Source organism: Eubalaena glacialis, chromosome 17 (genome assembly GCF_028564815.1).
Source record: "Eubalaena glacialis isolate mEubGla1 chromosome 17, mEubGla1.1.hap2.+ XY, whole genome shotgun sequence".
NCBI lineage: Eukaryota > Metazoa > Chordata > Mammalia > Artiodactyla > Balaenidae > Eubalaena > Eubalaena glacialis.
This window is the reverse complement of record NC_083732.1, coordinates 79,322,076-79,336,119: the sequence shown is the minus strand read 5'-3', so window position 1 is coordinate 79,336,119 and position 14,044 is coordinate 79,322,076. Positions and strand designations below refer to the sequence as shown.

The following is a 14,044-nucleotide window of genomic DNA, read 5'->3' as shown; positions in this document are numbered from 1 at the left end:
CTCCACCATTTATTGTTTCTAGATTTTTTTTTTTTTTTTTTTTTTTAATTTATGGCTGTGTTGGTTCCTCGTTTCTGTGCAAGGGCCCTCCCCAGTTGCGGCGAGCGGGGGCCACTCCCCACCGTGGCGCGTGGGCCCCCCACCGTCGCGGTCTCCCGCTGCGGCGCACGGCTCCAGACGCGCAGGCTCAGCAGCCGTGGCGCACGGGCCCAGCCGCTCCGCGGCACGCGGGATCCCCCCGGACCAGGGCTCGAACCCGCGTCCCCTAGCATCGGCAGGCAGACTCTCAACCACTGTGCCACCAGGGAAGCCCCTAGATTTTTTGATGATGGCCATTCTGATCGGTGTGAGGTGATACCTCATTGTGGTTTTGATTTGCATTTCTGTAATGATTAGTGATGTTGAGCATCCTTTCATGTATTTGTTGGCAATCTGTATGTCTACTTTGGAGAAACGTCCATTTAGGTCTTCCGCCCAGTTTTGGATTGTGTTGTTGTTTTTTTGATATTGAGCTGCATGAGCTGCTTGAGTATTTTGGAGATTAATCCTTTGTCAGTTGCTTCAATTGCAAATATTTTCTCCCATCCTGAGGGTTGTCTTTTTGTCTTGTTTATGGTTTCCTTTGCTGTGCAAAAGCTTTTAAGTTTCAAGAGGTCCCATTTGTTTATTTTTTATTTTATTTCCATTACTCTAGGAGGTGGGTCAAAAAGGATCTTGCTGTAATTTATGTCATAGAGTGTTCTGCCTATGCTTTCCTCTAAGAGTTTTATAGTGTCTGGCCTTACATTTAGGTCTTTAATCCATTTTGAGTTTATTTTTGTGTGTGGTGCTAGGGAGTGTTCTAATTTCATTCTTTTATATGTAGCTGAAAACATAGAACGCTTCACGAATTTGCATGTCATCCTTGCGCAAGGGCCATGCTAATCTTCTCTATATCGTTCCAATTTTAGTATATGTGCTGCGGAAGCCAGCACACACTTTGCTTTTGCAAGTAAGTTTGCAAGGATTTAGAATCGTTTCAGCTTACTTCGGGTGCAGGTATAGTTCATATATCCAACCCCTGTGGATATAGTACATATTCTTATATTTAACCAACAGGTGAGAAATAAACAGTGATGGTAAAGATGAAGAAAAAAAGCTAGAGTCACTTCAATTCTGTCATTATGTGCTCTTAGAGTGTTTATTTCAATTTAAAAGTGAAACAGAATGTGAAATTCAAGCAGTAAAATTTTAATTTGGCAAATACAAATTTTGGTTCATACATGAAATATATTCATCCCATTTCATGATTATTACTGAAAATAATTCTGCTTATAGAAAGAGACCTCAAAAACAAATCTGTTTCGGGGATCAACCAGGCTAGATTTGCCACTTCACTCTCTGAGTTTCAAAGGACAAGCAGCCTCATCTAAAAACCTTCCTTGTGCCCATCTTTACAAAGACAATCGGCTCTATTCACCAGGTTGTTGTATAAGCCAGTGAGAGTTTCCTTTTCTGAGACTAAATCACTTATAACAAGGATCATTATCATTACCACAATAGGAAATTGTAAAAGGACTGTTGAGTGCAGTGCAATGCAGTGTAGTGTAGGATTTTTTTTTCCACTGCAACAGGAAACATGATACTATTTTTTAGCGTAGTAATGCTGGTAGTAGAGGAAAATTCATTAAACATTCTTATAAAATACAATTATGATAAGAAAAGACAAAATACAAAGTATTGTAGATGGTATTAAATACTAAACTTGTGTGAAATCCACGTAAAGTCCCATCAAACTTCTAATAGGCAACTTGAACTTGCTTCTCTGGTGATAACTTTTATTTCATAGTGGATTTTATGCTTGAATTGGCCACACACAATTTCTGATGGATACTTTTTAATGAGACTCTTTTCAAAGTTTTAATAGTTACCACAACTAAAAACTGTCTTTGTACGAGTAGGTGATAATAAAATGTAAAACCATTTCACAACCATTCAAAATTTGCAACAGCTGAAATTAAATTTACAGAATCCAAAAGATCTTTCTCTTCTTTCATTGACAAAAGTATGGAGGAAATTTCCTGCGGTAACGAGAATAGATTTTGAATGCAATCAAACATTTTCATACAGAGTATCTCAAAGCAAAGCACAAATTCTCTTTGAATGATGGTTAGGACAATTATCTTCTACAGCTGGTTTGGTGTAAAAGAGTGTGAAAGAACTATCACTAAAAGAACACATCAACAGCAAATTGAACAGGAGTATCCAATATTTATGAAAACAGAGACTCTGGGCTCGTCCCTGGAGCTGTGGTTTCCAGACTTTGCAGAACCCACCTCTCAGCTTTTCTTTCCTCTTACGTGGGCTGCAAGCTGTGCTTCTAGGGCACCTGGAAAGTAAACTTGACCTTCAACTCTGCCAATGTCTGGTCCACAAAAGGCAGAAAAGTGCTCCCCTGGTTATGTTTCACATTTAACGAACAAGAAGAAGCATGTGTTGCTTATTCTGGTCAGTGTCAGCAGTGACCCCCTTGGCCTCAGTCATCAGCCTCCATTGTCCAAAAGCTCCCACGAGTCTGCGAAGCCAATTATCACAGGACCCTGGCACCCACAGAGATGAGTATGACAAAGGTGTCCCAGGAACCCAGTCCATTCAAACCATGTTCTAGAAAATTCTAGTTAAAGGAGCCTCTTCCACCCTCCATATGAGGAAGACAAGAGTATGTGTGTATGAAAGACTTGTAAACCCAGCATTAGCACATCAGGCATGCTGTCATCCCAAAGGGATAGGAATCAATTCAAATAAACACACCCTGGTGCTTCCCCAAATGGTCCTAGCTGTTATGCAGTGGAATACAGCTTTATCTTCTAAGCCCATCTAAGAAATGTGGGCATTTTAATTAGCGAGGACAAAACCGAGCTTTTAAATCTAAAAGTAAATGTGAGTCACCAGAGCATTATATATGTAGGTTGAAAATAATGATTAAAGGCACAATTGCATCCAAAAACCACCTCAGAAACAGATTAGTAAAAATAAAGCTCCTTCATATTCCATCATTCTCACCAGGTAATAAAGAGTTCAACATAATTCAACTGAGGGTTTTTGTTTGGTTAAGCAATCACCAAGTGGAAATCATGCTTCATTGCAAATCCCATCAGTAATGTCCCTTCAAAGTGACTAAATATTTCTTTGACAGGAAGAAACCTCCTCTATTTCATTTTTTTTTATTTTTAATTTTCTGCACAGGAAAAAACTTTAGAATAGGACTCAGAAGAACTTTAATTCCTAATAACACCTCAGTTATCTTACATGCGACCTTAGAAATGTCACTTAAAATCTGTGACTCAGTTTTCCATCTATAAACCAAATACAGGAGCTGAAATTTTATGTGAGGCCACAAAACGCTAAAATTCTGGAATTTTATCTTTCTTTCCTCACATTGCTTAATCGATTAGGACTATTTTACTCAGGAACTGAGTGTTTTCCCAAACATAAAATGTCATTCAGATTATCAATGAAGGTCAAGAAAATAAAATAATGATGTAAAAAGATGCAAGCTTTAGGTAATAAAAGCAGGGATGTGGTGTTGTTTATCTTTGCATCCCGGGGATGTTTAGCACATATTCAGTGCTCAGTAGATATTTGATGAAGTCAAAGGATCCCTGCTAAATGCCTAACCTTCCTTGATTGTTTTGGGGAGCATTTTTTTCTTTATGCTTATGTTTTTGTTTTTGGAAAAGAACTTCTTTGCTTGAGCTCCTCAGTACTAAAGCTGGGTGGCATATAGGAATCATCAGAAAATTTTTTTTCTTAGTTCATGGCAGCTTCACCCTAACCCTCAGTGCAGTGTACAGGGCTGTCTTCCCAGGCTGTGCCCTTGAAACAGTGATTCAATGGACCATTCATTCCTTTCAGAAACATGAGTTAGGCATCTGCCTTGAGTCAGGTACCTATGTTCAAGGCAAGGGATATGGCGGTAAATAAAATGAACAACAGTCCAGTCTTCACAGAGTTTACAGTCTAAAGGAGAAAGACATTGAGAATACATTTAAGCAGGTGACAAAGAAAATTTTCAGTAATAATAAGTGTTATGAAGAAAAAATATAACTGGAGTAAGAGGGATGGGGAAAGTGGGGTGACTGGGCTCTTCAGGGAGCTTGGCTCTCAAGAGACAACATCTTAGGAGATGTCATATGGCAAAATAAAGGCAGTCAGTGAAAGATCTGGGGGCCCAGAGACCAGCCAGAGGGGGAGCAAGCACAAAAGCCCTAACACATGATGATAATTCGCAGAGTTAAAGGAGAAATGTAGGTGGTCATTGTGGCCACATCGTTCTGGGTAAGAGGGAAAGTGCGATGAAGAGTTGAAAAGTTCAGAGAATACTATTCAAGTCTCAACTGGTCGCTCACTAGTTGTGTGGAATCAAAACATTTCATTTGCTCTCCGGAACTTATTTATCTTCTAACTCTAAGTTTGTAGTGCACAGCATGGCGATTATAGTCAACAAGACTGTATTATATACTTCAAAGTTGCTGGGAGACTAGAACTTAAATGTCCTCACCACAAGAAAGAAATGATAATTATGGGATGTGATAGAGGTGTTAGCTAACCCTTCGGGTGGTAAACATATTGCAATATATAAGTGTATCCAATCAACACATTGTATATCTTCAACTTACACAATGTTCAATGTCAAGTAAATAAAAGAATAAAATAAAAGATTCTGAGAGTGAAAAGATTAATAAATAAATAGAAGATTCTGAGAGTGAAAGATGAAAAAAGAAAAATCTCATTTGACCTCTTTGAACCCAAGTTTATCCCTGTGTATTAGGGGTGATAATAATTGCCTCATGGACTTGCTTATGGGTCGCCAAATGAAAGTCAAAACTCCCTAATGCAGCACTCCAGGTGGTCTTGACCTTAGGTCTAGCTGCCTTGATAGCTCATTTCAGCCTTTTCCCCTTCATTCACCCTTGACCCAAATACAATGTGTCCTTGCAGTTCCCTGAATGTGATTTTCCATTTGTTCACATCTACCTCTATCTAAAATACCCTCCACCTCCTTCTTGTCTTAATTCACTTTTACTTGCTTATCAGCCAGTAAAACTGGCTCAAGCCATTCTTCTTGCCCCTCCAATAACACACAGAGCACCGCTGACCTGTAGTTACTAATTTACTGATTTGTCGCTCCCTCTCTAGTGTACATGCCTTAAGGAGACAAATATATTTGTACACCACATTCCCACATAACCTGGAGCAAATAGGTGCTCAGTGAATGTTTATTGAGTAATCCCCATGTCACCTGGGGTCCACTTGATGCTGAAAATCTGGACCCACCCCGTTCCCACTGTGAAGTTCAAATTCCCAGTTTTAGTCAAGTTAGGCTGGGTTATTCCATAACAACAAACATTCCTAAATCTCAACGGCTTAACACAAATGAGAATTACCTCTTACTCATGTGATATGTTCAACCCAGATCAGCAGGGGAATCTGTTCACTATAGCTCCCAGGACTGAAGAGGACAGAGGCTTCTTCTAAACACCTGATTCCTTGGTCATCGCCACAGAGAGAAGTGAACTCTTCTCTGAAAGGATTTGGCTAGAGGATTCTCAAAGGCCCATTTTCTGATTTCTCATAAAGTGCTTGGTTTCCAGTTTGACCAGAACTGCTATGCGAGCAGCTCCTTTAAATATATTTCCGAAGTTAAGTGGAATGGGGAAAAAAGCCTGCATGTGCACTCACAGACACACACACACATGCACACTTGCGACACACATGTGCACATGGGAGGACACACACAACAATCAACAACTGTTTCTGAAATGTCACAAGAGCTTAAAGTCCTGTAGTCATCACTGTCACCCACCAGGTTTCAGAATAGAAGTGATTTCCATGGTGTTCAGCTATCTGGGTTGTCATATTGCCTTAGAGTTAGGATTCAGGGCCATATCCACGTGGGAGTTTTTTCACCTCCACCTAAAATAAAATCTAATTCCACCAGTAGATAGTGATACCGGGCCAGTCACTTAACTTTTCTGAAACTCAGTTTGAAACTAGTAATCAAAACATCAAGACCATAACAACAATAGCAGCAACAGCTTACATCCACTGAACATCTATTTGCATGTATTATCTTACTCAGTTCCTACTCTTACACACACACACACACACACACACACACACACACAAACACAAATCTATTAACTAGTGCTATTATCCTATTTTGCAGAAAAGGCAGCTAAAGCACAGAGAAAAGAAATTAAGTAATGTGCCTAGGGCCGCAATTAAGCCAAGTTGAACCCAGGTCGAACTCCAGAGCTGGGGCTCTTAATTCTAATTTTATACATCAGTGAAAGAGGACAACAGTGCCAAGAATCAATATGTGTGAGTGCATTAAATGGGAATAAGTTTACAGAAGGTTAGTAAAAGGTAAAGAGGAATTCCCCAAGATCGTTATAAACATTTGAAGACGGGAATCATGTTGCATTCAACTGAGTGTTCCTTGGCATACAGTAGATACTAAATAAATGCTTGATGTATGCAGTAAACACCAATTCAGGTGATTCACTTGCCATAACCCAGTAGCCACATGGGGTACTACGGGACCATGCCTACCTGACCAAAGATGGTATTGTTGAGGTAGAAGAATTTGAGTAGGCTGCCAGTCAATCATTTCTCTTTTCTGGGAATAAGAAAGCTGAAAGGAAGATTCCAGAGACTGAGGGGCCTTGGAGCTGAGTTATACCAATGACTGTAATGTGGAAAGAAGATCAATAAAACCTGTTGCCGAAGCCCTCAGAGACTTCCTGGGTTTTATCCTTTCCAAGTTCCACTGTTCATCTCTTCCTTTTACACAGTGAGCCCCCTCAGTTTCCCACCATGAAATCCCACCCTCCCCACTTTTATTGGCTTAAACTACCTGGAGACGTTTTCTATAGTTTGCAGCCAAAAGAACTGTAACTAATACAATTAATTGATATTTACATGGAAAGGTATTATGGACTAAATGTTTGTGTCCCCCCAAGATTCATATGCTGAAGCCCTAACCCCCAATGTGATGGTATTAGTAGTTGGAAACTTTGGGAGGCAATTAGACCATAAAGGTGAAGCCCTCATGAATGGGATTAGTGCCCTTATAAGAAGAGATAAGAAAGATGATACCTCTCTCTGCCATGTAAAGACACAGCAAGAAGGAGGTGGCCTGTAAGCCAGGATCCAACCATGTTGTCACCCTGATCTCAGACATCCCAGTCTACAGAACTGTGAGAAAAAAAAATGTTTTTAAGCAACCCAGACTATGCTATTTTTTTATAGCAGTCCAAACTCACTAAGACAGAAAGATATGAATAACTATGAGAAACTTAGGGGGTAAAAAGATACTTATTAGAGTGGGATGGGAAGGAGAAGAAGTGAAATAACCAGCCCATAGCAGTGTTCCTTGGTCCTTAAATTTTAGAGCACATAAGAATTCTCTAAAGCTGAGGCCAGTTACTACAGCCAGTGGGTTTTTGTAAATAAAGTTTTATTGAAACACAGCCATACCATTCATTGACAATTTACCTGCTGTCTATGACTACTCTCATGCTACAAATGCAGAGGTGTGTAGGTGTGACAGAGCCCATACGGCCAGCAAACCCTAGAATATTTACCATCTTGGCCTTTATAGAAAAACTGTGCCAACTCCTGATCTAAAGCTTAGTAAAAAATGTGCCTTCCTGCCCCTAAGCCCCACAGATTCGGATTCTGTAGGTCTGAGATGACCCTCTGGATTGCCTTTTAACAAGCACCCCAGGTGGTCTGCAGGGTGCAATTTCAGATATAGTGGTGTAGAAGTTAAAATACAAACGTGCTATGGCATCAAGGTTCTTCCTGACTGTGACCCTGCATCATCTCCCACCTCCTCAGCCTTGAACCCTACCACTGCCTGCAGCTCAGGTTCCACTCACTGTACAGCCTGGTCCCGCTGTGCCTTTGACCATGTTGTTACCTCTGCCCACAAGTCCACCTCCACCTCGTCCACTTGGCTGAGTCTGTCTGACCCTTCCAACTTCGACTCAGGCATCGCCTGCTCTGGGAAGCCTTTTCTGACAGCCCTCAATCCATCCTGGAGTGCCTTGTCACCTTAGTCAGTGCCGGTGGTGACTCCACTCCCTACAAGTCACCTCCTGCCATCTTGTATCTAACTTCTTCTCCAGCTGTTATTTTTCTCCCCAAATATAGACACATACATCTCCCTTAATTTCTCCAAAGAACAATTAAGACTTGTGAGGGTTAACAAAACTCTATTGAAAATCAAGTATGACAGAAGGGAGTTAAAATTGATTAAAAAAAAAGAGAGAAAGCTTTGAATCTAAGTCTTACCCCACAGCCTGGCATAGAACAGGAACCCATGACCTGTTGAACGGATGAATGAGTGTGTCCCAGCGCCCCTTGAATCCATGGCCCCTTCTTTCTCAACTTTGCAGCAGTGTTCCTTGGCCCAAGCTTCCCTTCATCAAGTCTTGGTCTTCAAACCCCTTTTTCCCCAAGGGAAATCATTTCTTTCCCCAGCCAGATCAGAATAATCTACAAATATTTAACCTCACATTATTACACAGAACCACCTGACCCTCCTGAACTCCCCGCTCCAGAATAGACAGGAATTTGCTTTATTTTTCAGACAAACGGTGCTTTTAAAGTATTTTTCTTAATAAGACAGAGAGAAAGAGACAGAGGAAGGAGGGGAAGGAGAGAAGGGAAAGAAGAAAGAAAGAAAAAGAAAGAAAGGAAGGAAGGAAGGAAGAAAGAAAGAAAGAAAGAAAGAGAAAGGAAGGAATGGAGGAAGCAGGGAAGGGAGGAAAGGAGAGAGGGAAGGAAGGAGGAAAGGAGAGAGGGAAGGAAGGAGGAAAGGAAAGAGGGGAGGGAAGGAAAAAGAAAGAAAAAAAGATTTTAAAAAAATAGAGAGAAAGGAAGAAGGAGGAGGAGAAGGAGGGAAGAGGGAGGGGGAGGGGAGAGAGAGATAGAGAGAGATTAGTCTTTCTCCAAAAGACGAAGTCTGGCAAAAAGCTGCTGGCAGCTTCATAAGACCACTCTGACCTGTCGCAGACTGAATGCTTACCTGTGCCAGGATTTCACAGTGTCCCATTTGTACCTTTAAGATATCTTTTTGGATACACGTTACTGTATTATCATTCCTAATTTGCAAATAAGGAGGGAAGACAAGTTACATGGTCAAGGGCACAGAGCTGCCTAGGAGAAGTCAGGATTTGAAATCAGATCTGACTTCCAGACTGCGTGTATCCCTCTCAGATGGATTACAGTCCTGTAATGAGTAAACATGGGCCTCAGTCCTGATGGGAAATTCCTTTAACCTCCCTGCAGCTCACCTATGAAATGAAAGGATGTAACGTGAGTCTCTACCATCCCTTCCCATAAGTCAATGGTTTTATTATCACCAAAACATACTGTATTTCTTAGAACGTAAGACACCATTAATTCTAAGACACTCCATTACTTCATGCATCATTAAAAAAGAAAAAAAATCTGGTAATTAAACTATAAAGCAATGCTTTTTACCACTTAGAATTTTAAATAGGTACTTATTGAAAGAGCATTTAAACAGCTAAGTATAGATTTTAACAGATATCACACTTGAAGATACATATATACACACACACACACATATATATGTGTATATATATATATATATATATGAAAATGTAAGTGACATTAATTGGGAAATATATTCCTAAAACTGGTACCATTCTTAAAGTGGTACCACTCTGAATAACTTTTCAACTCAGAGTCATCAGTGTTCTATGCCATCAAGAGCACTGGTGTTGCATCATTTCATTACTTACAAAGGTCTTCTATTGTCTCCTGGATATTCTTCCAAGCTGCTTACCTTCATTCTTCAAGCTTCAATTCAGGTACTTTCTGGATTTTACCAGATGATGTCAACAGAAGATTTTGTAGACAGCCTCATGGAGCTATAACGTCAAAGGGTAGAATTGTGGTCCTTTGTCAGTTTGAGGGCCCGGGACCAATGGCCCTCCTATGTTGGGACCCCCCACTCAGGACCACCTCTCCACCCCAAGTTACCTCACCATGGGAGACTCTCAGATAAATCTGGGTGCAGTGGGGCCTTAAGCTCTGAGCACATGGAGAACCCATAACCAAATCCTGCCTTCCAGCCATCAGCCTCTCCAGAAGCTGAAGCCAAAGAGAGAAGCTTTATTTGTGATGACTTCCTTCTGGGTTCCATAGCCACAATGTCTAGACACTATTTATTGGCAACCCCCCTGGGGTTTGTAAGGAGTACATTCAAGTCTAATTAATCAATCTAATAGCATGCATGGTCATTAAAGAGTAACCATAGCTTTAATGAAGACAAAGGGGCGCCAGATATCACCTTTGATCGTAATTGGGGCTCTTTGCCTCACCCCTCCCTGTTCTTTCCTTTCCTTACCTGGCTGCTCCCAGACCTCACTCATTTTCTATCACCTCCCTATGTCTTTTCTCCTGTGATTTAGTGGCAAGCACAGGACTTCCAAGCTTCTGCTGATACTCAGTCCCATTCCTGAATCATCTAGATCAGTGGTCTAGCCACCTACCCTGAGAAAAATAACCCACCATCTATATACTTGAGTTAATTATTCATGTATTGTTATGGATAAATTATGTCCCCCTTAAATTCATATGTTGAACCCCCAACACCCAATGTGTTAGTATTTGGAGGTGAGGCCTTTGGGAGGTAATTAGGGTGAGATGGAGTCATGAGGGTGGGGCCTTCATGATGGAGAAGAAGAGAGAGAGCACACACAGCAATAAGACAGCCTTCTGCACACCAGGAAGTGGGCCCGCACCAGGAACCGAATCAGCAGGTACCTTGATCTACAGTGAGGAATAAACATCTGTTGTTTAAGCCACCCCATCTATGGTATTTTGTTATGGTAGCCCTAGCAGACTACTCGTATACTTGTAGCTAAAAAATATAACTAATCAATATCCTCCTGGCCTTTGGAAAGAAGTAGAGTCCCAACTCTTCCACAATCCAGATCTGAGTGGGAGAGTTACTCTGGATGCATGCAAATGCATTCAAAACACCTTCCTGAGAAAATAGCACTAAGCCTGATATATAGTAGGTGCTCTAAACATCTGGCCTCATTTTTCCTGGAAAATGGGAAGAAGGTGCCCCAATTAGAACCCAGTGAAACATTCTCAGTGCACTAGGCTCTCCTTTCCTAATGTTGAGGTTTGTTCTGCTCCAGCTCATGGAAAACATAGATTTTTCTCCTAACCTGGCTATCTCTGCTTCTATTGCTTATGTCAGAATCACTAGTCAGGAAGTTACCAGAAGTGGGTCATTTTTCACTCATTTGTTCAAAAACTGTTTGCTAAGCTTCTGCTACATGCCATGAACTGGGGAGAGAGTGGAGAGTAAGGCAGAGACTGGTCCTTGCCGTCAAAGAGCTTTCATTCTAGTCAGAGAAGGTAAAAAACAAGTACACAGACAACTAAATACGATCATTGCAGATGGTAAGGTATCCTATATGGGAAGTAAACAGATATTTGGGGTTGCAAAATTCTGGGAGCAAGTAGCTTAAGTGGAATGGTCAAGGACCACTCCTCTGAGGAAGTGACTTCTGAGTGAGGCCAGAATGAGGCAGGCAAGCAATGATCCAGAAAACCCTCTTGACACAAGAAAACCCTTGGGAACACCAAGCACTGGTGAAGAGCAGCTTGTCCTCTTTGCCTTTCCTTCTTGGCTAGTAATTGAGTTTCAGCACCTATTTGTCTTTCAAAGCCTGGTGCAAATGTCTTCTCCTGGTATCTCCACAATTTATATCCATTTGTCCATCAAGGAATGAATGAATGAATGAATTGCAAGAAGTGCAAAATATTCCAAGTACAACAGGAACCTAGTGAACAAGTTTAAACTAAGTGTTATTATCTCATTTATATGATGCTCCCTACCCCAAGTCACTCATGACTTTATGAAAATAAAAATGATCACTGGAACCATACAAGACTTCTCCTTCCTGTATCTTATGAATTAAAGATAAAGAAATGCTTTTCTGTCATTCTGAGTAGTGTACAACTGAAGGCTGTATTCTTTGTTTTTATGGTTTTGTTTTGGTTTTAGTTTTAAGAAACGTATAGTTTACTGGGGCCCTCAAATAGTGTATCAATTATCTATTGCTGCATAACAAATAATCCCAAAACTTAGGGACTTAAAACAATAAACATTTATTATCTCACAGTTTATGTGGGTCACAAATGTAAGGGCAACTTAACTGGGTGATTCTGGCTTAGGGTCTCTCGTGAGGTTGCAGCCAAGCTTTCAGATGGAGCAGAGCATCTGAAGGCTTGACTCAGGCTGGAATGTTCACTTCCAAGGTGGTTCTCTCAAATGGCCGCTGGAAGAGGCAACAGTCCCTCGCTCACTGTTGATAGGAGGCCTTAGCTTCTCCCCACATGGGCTTCTTTATCGGGCTCCCTGAGTGTCCTCACAACATGGTGGCTGGCTTCCCCAAGAGCAGACAAGGCAAGAGAGGGCAAGACAGAATGATCTAGCCTTAGGAAAGACATACCACCCTTTCTGCTGCACTCTGTTGGTCACACCAAGTAATTCTAACACAGTAGTGGAGGGGGTTATGCAAGGGCATGAACACCAGGAGGTGGGTGATTATTGGGGGTCATCTTGGAATCTGGTCACCACAGACGGGCAAAGAGGAGGTGACTGGATAGGGGTGAGATGGAGATGTATAGTTTGCTAAGGAAAGAGCTGAAAGGGGCTATACTACCATCTCTGTTACCTATCCGAGATCCATTCCCCACATTCTTCTTTGTTTCAGACCCCTTGATCACTGGGGGACCCCGGGTCCTGGCTTAGAGTTAAGCAAGCAATACAGTTCTGGCCAATGAGATATACGTGGAAGTCTTCTATCAAATTCCGGAAAGACTTTGTTCATCTCTGGTAAAAAGAAGGTACTGAGGAGAAACTCTGAGCAATGCTCCTACTTCTGTTTTACCTTTCTATGTGGTGGAAGAGAATGAATGCTCAGAGATGCTATAACCACCTTGTGAATAGGAGGAAAAGGCACTCTTTGTGCTAGAGTGCCAGCACAAAGCCCCTGATAGAATTAACTTCCTGAACAAAAACAGCAAATCTCTACAGCCACAATTCTTGTTGTGAAAGGAAAACAAACTCCTATTTGCTTAAGCCATCCTGATTTGCATTTTGCCATTATTTGTAGCCAAAAGCATTGCTAATTTGTAGAGGCATCTAACCTAGACCTGGGAGGCCAGGAAAAGCTTCTTGAAGAAAGTGACACCCAGGCCAACAGCAGAAGGATGAGTAGAAAGAGGGCTCCAGGCAAAGCGAATAGTAAGTCCATAGATTCAGAGAGAAGAGAGAGAACCCAGTTCTCTGTATAGAACCCAGTTCTATACATTTGGGGAGCTGACAGACTGACAGCAAGACAAGCGGCAGTAGGAGGGGGCCAGAGAGAGAAGCAATAGCCACTCCTAGAGATGTTTGTCTTCCAGTTTAAGGCATATGAGGGCAAAGCAGAGTCATTGCAATGTTCTAAGAAAGACAGTGACATGCTTGGCTTGGGGGAAGGGGCGGTGGGGAATTGCTGATGTCTGGGGGGTATAACGTTTCAGTCACGTAGGATGGGGAGGGGACTTGGGAGATACCTCATATGAGGATGAGCATAGCGTTGACAATTTGTAAACTAGGAAACTGCGGGGAGGGTAAATTTTATGTGTTTTTTTCATAATAAAAAAGAGTGACATGATCATATTTTTAAATTTAGGATGATCGCAGCAGTTGGAGAAATGAGGCAGACTACCATAAGAGAGACATGTTCGTTCTATTGACATCATCTAGGTGAGAGAGGATGGTAGCCAGAAATAAGAAAACAGCAAAGGAAGAGGAGGAAATAAAAGAAAGTTGTGATCTACTTTGTCAGTAGTGAACCGGTCTTGTTTATGGAGTTGGTGGGGGAGGGTGAACTCTTCTATACTGAGCATTTGCTATGTGTGATGCACCGTACCAGGTGCTTTATGTGAATTACCT

At 41.4% G+C, this 14,044-nt stretch overlaps 1 non-coding gene across 1 annotated transcript; it reads right to left on the bottom strand.

The window, feature by feature from the left end:
- Positions 1-867: 867 nt before the first annotated feature.
- Positions 868-974, bottom strand: LOC133077476 (U6 spliceosomal RNA). Its single transcript, XR_009697750.1, has one exon. It is a non-coding gene; the product is annotated as a U6 spliceosomal RNA (small nuclear RNA).
- Between the last annotated feature and the right edge of the window lie 13,070 nt (positions 975-14,044).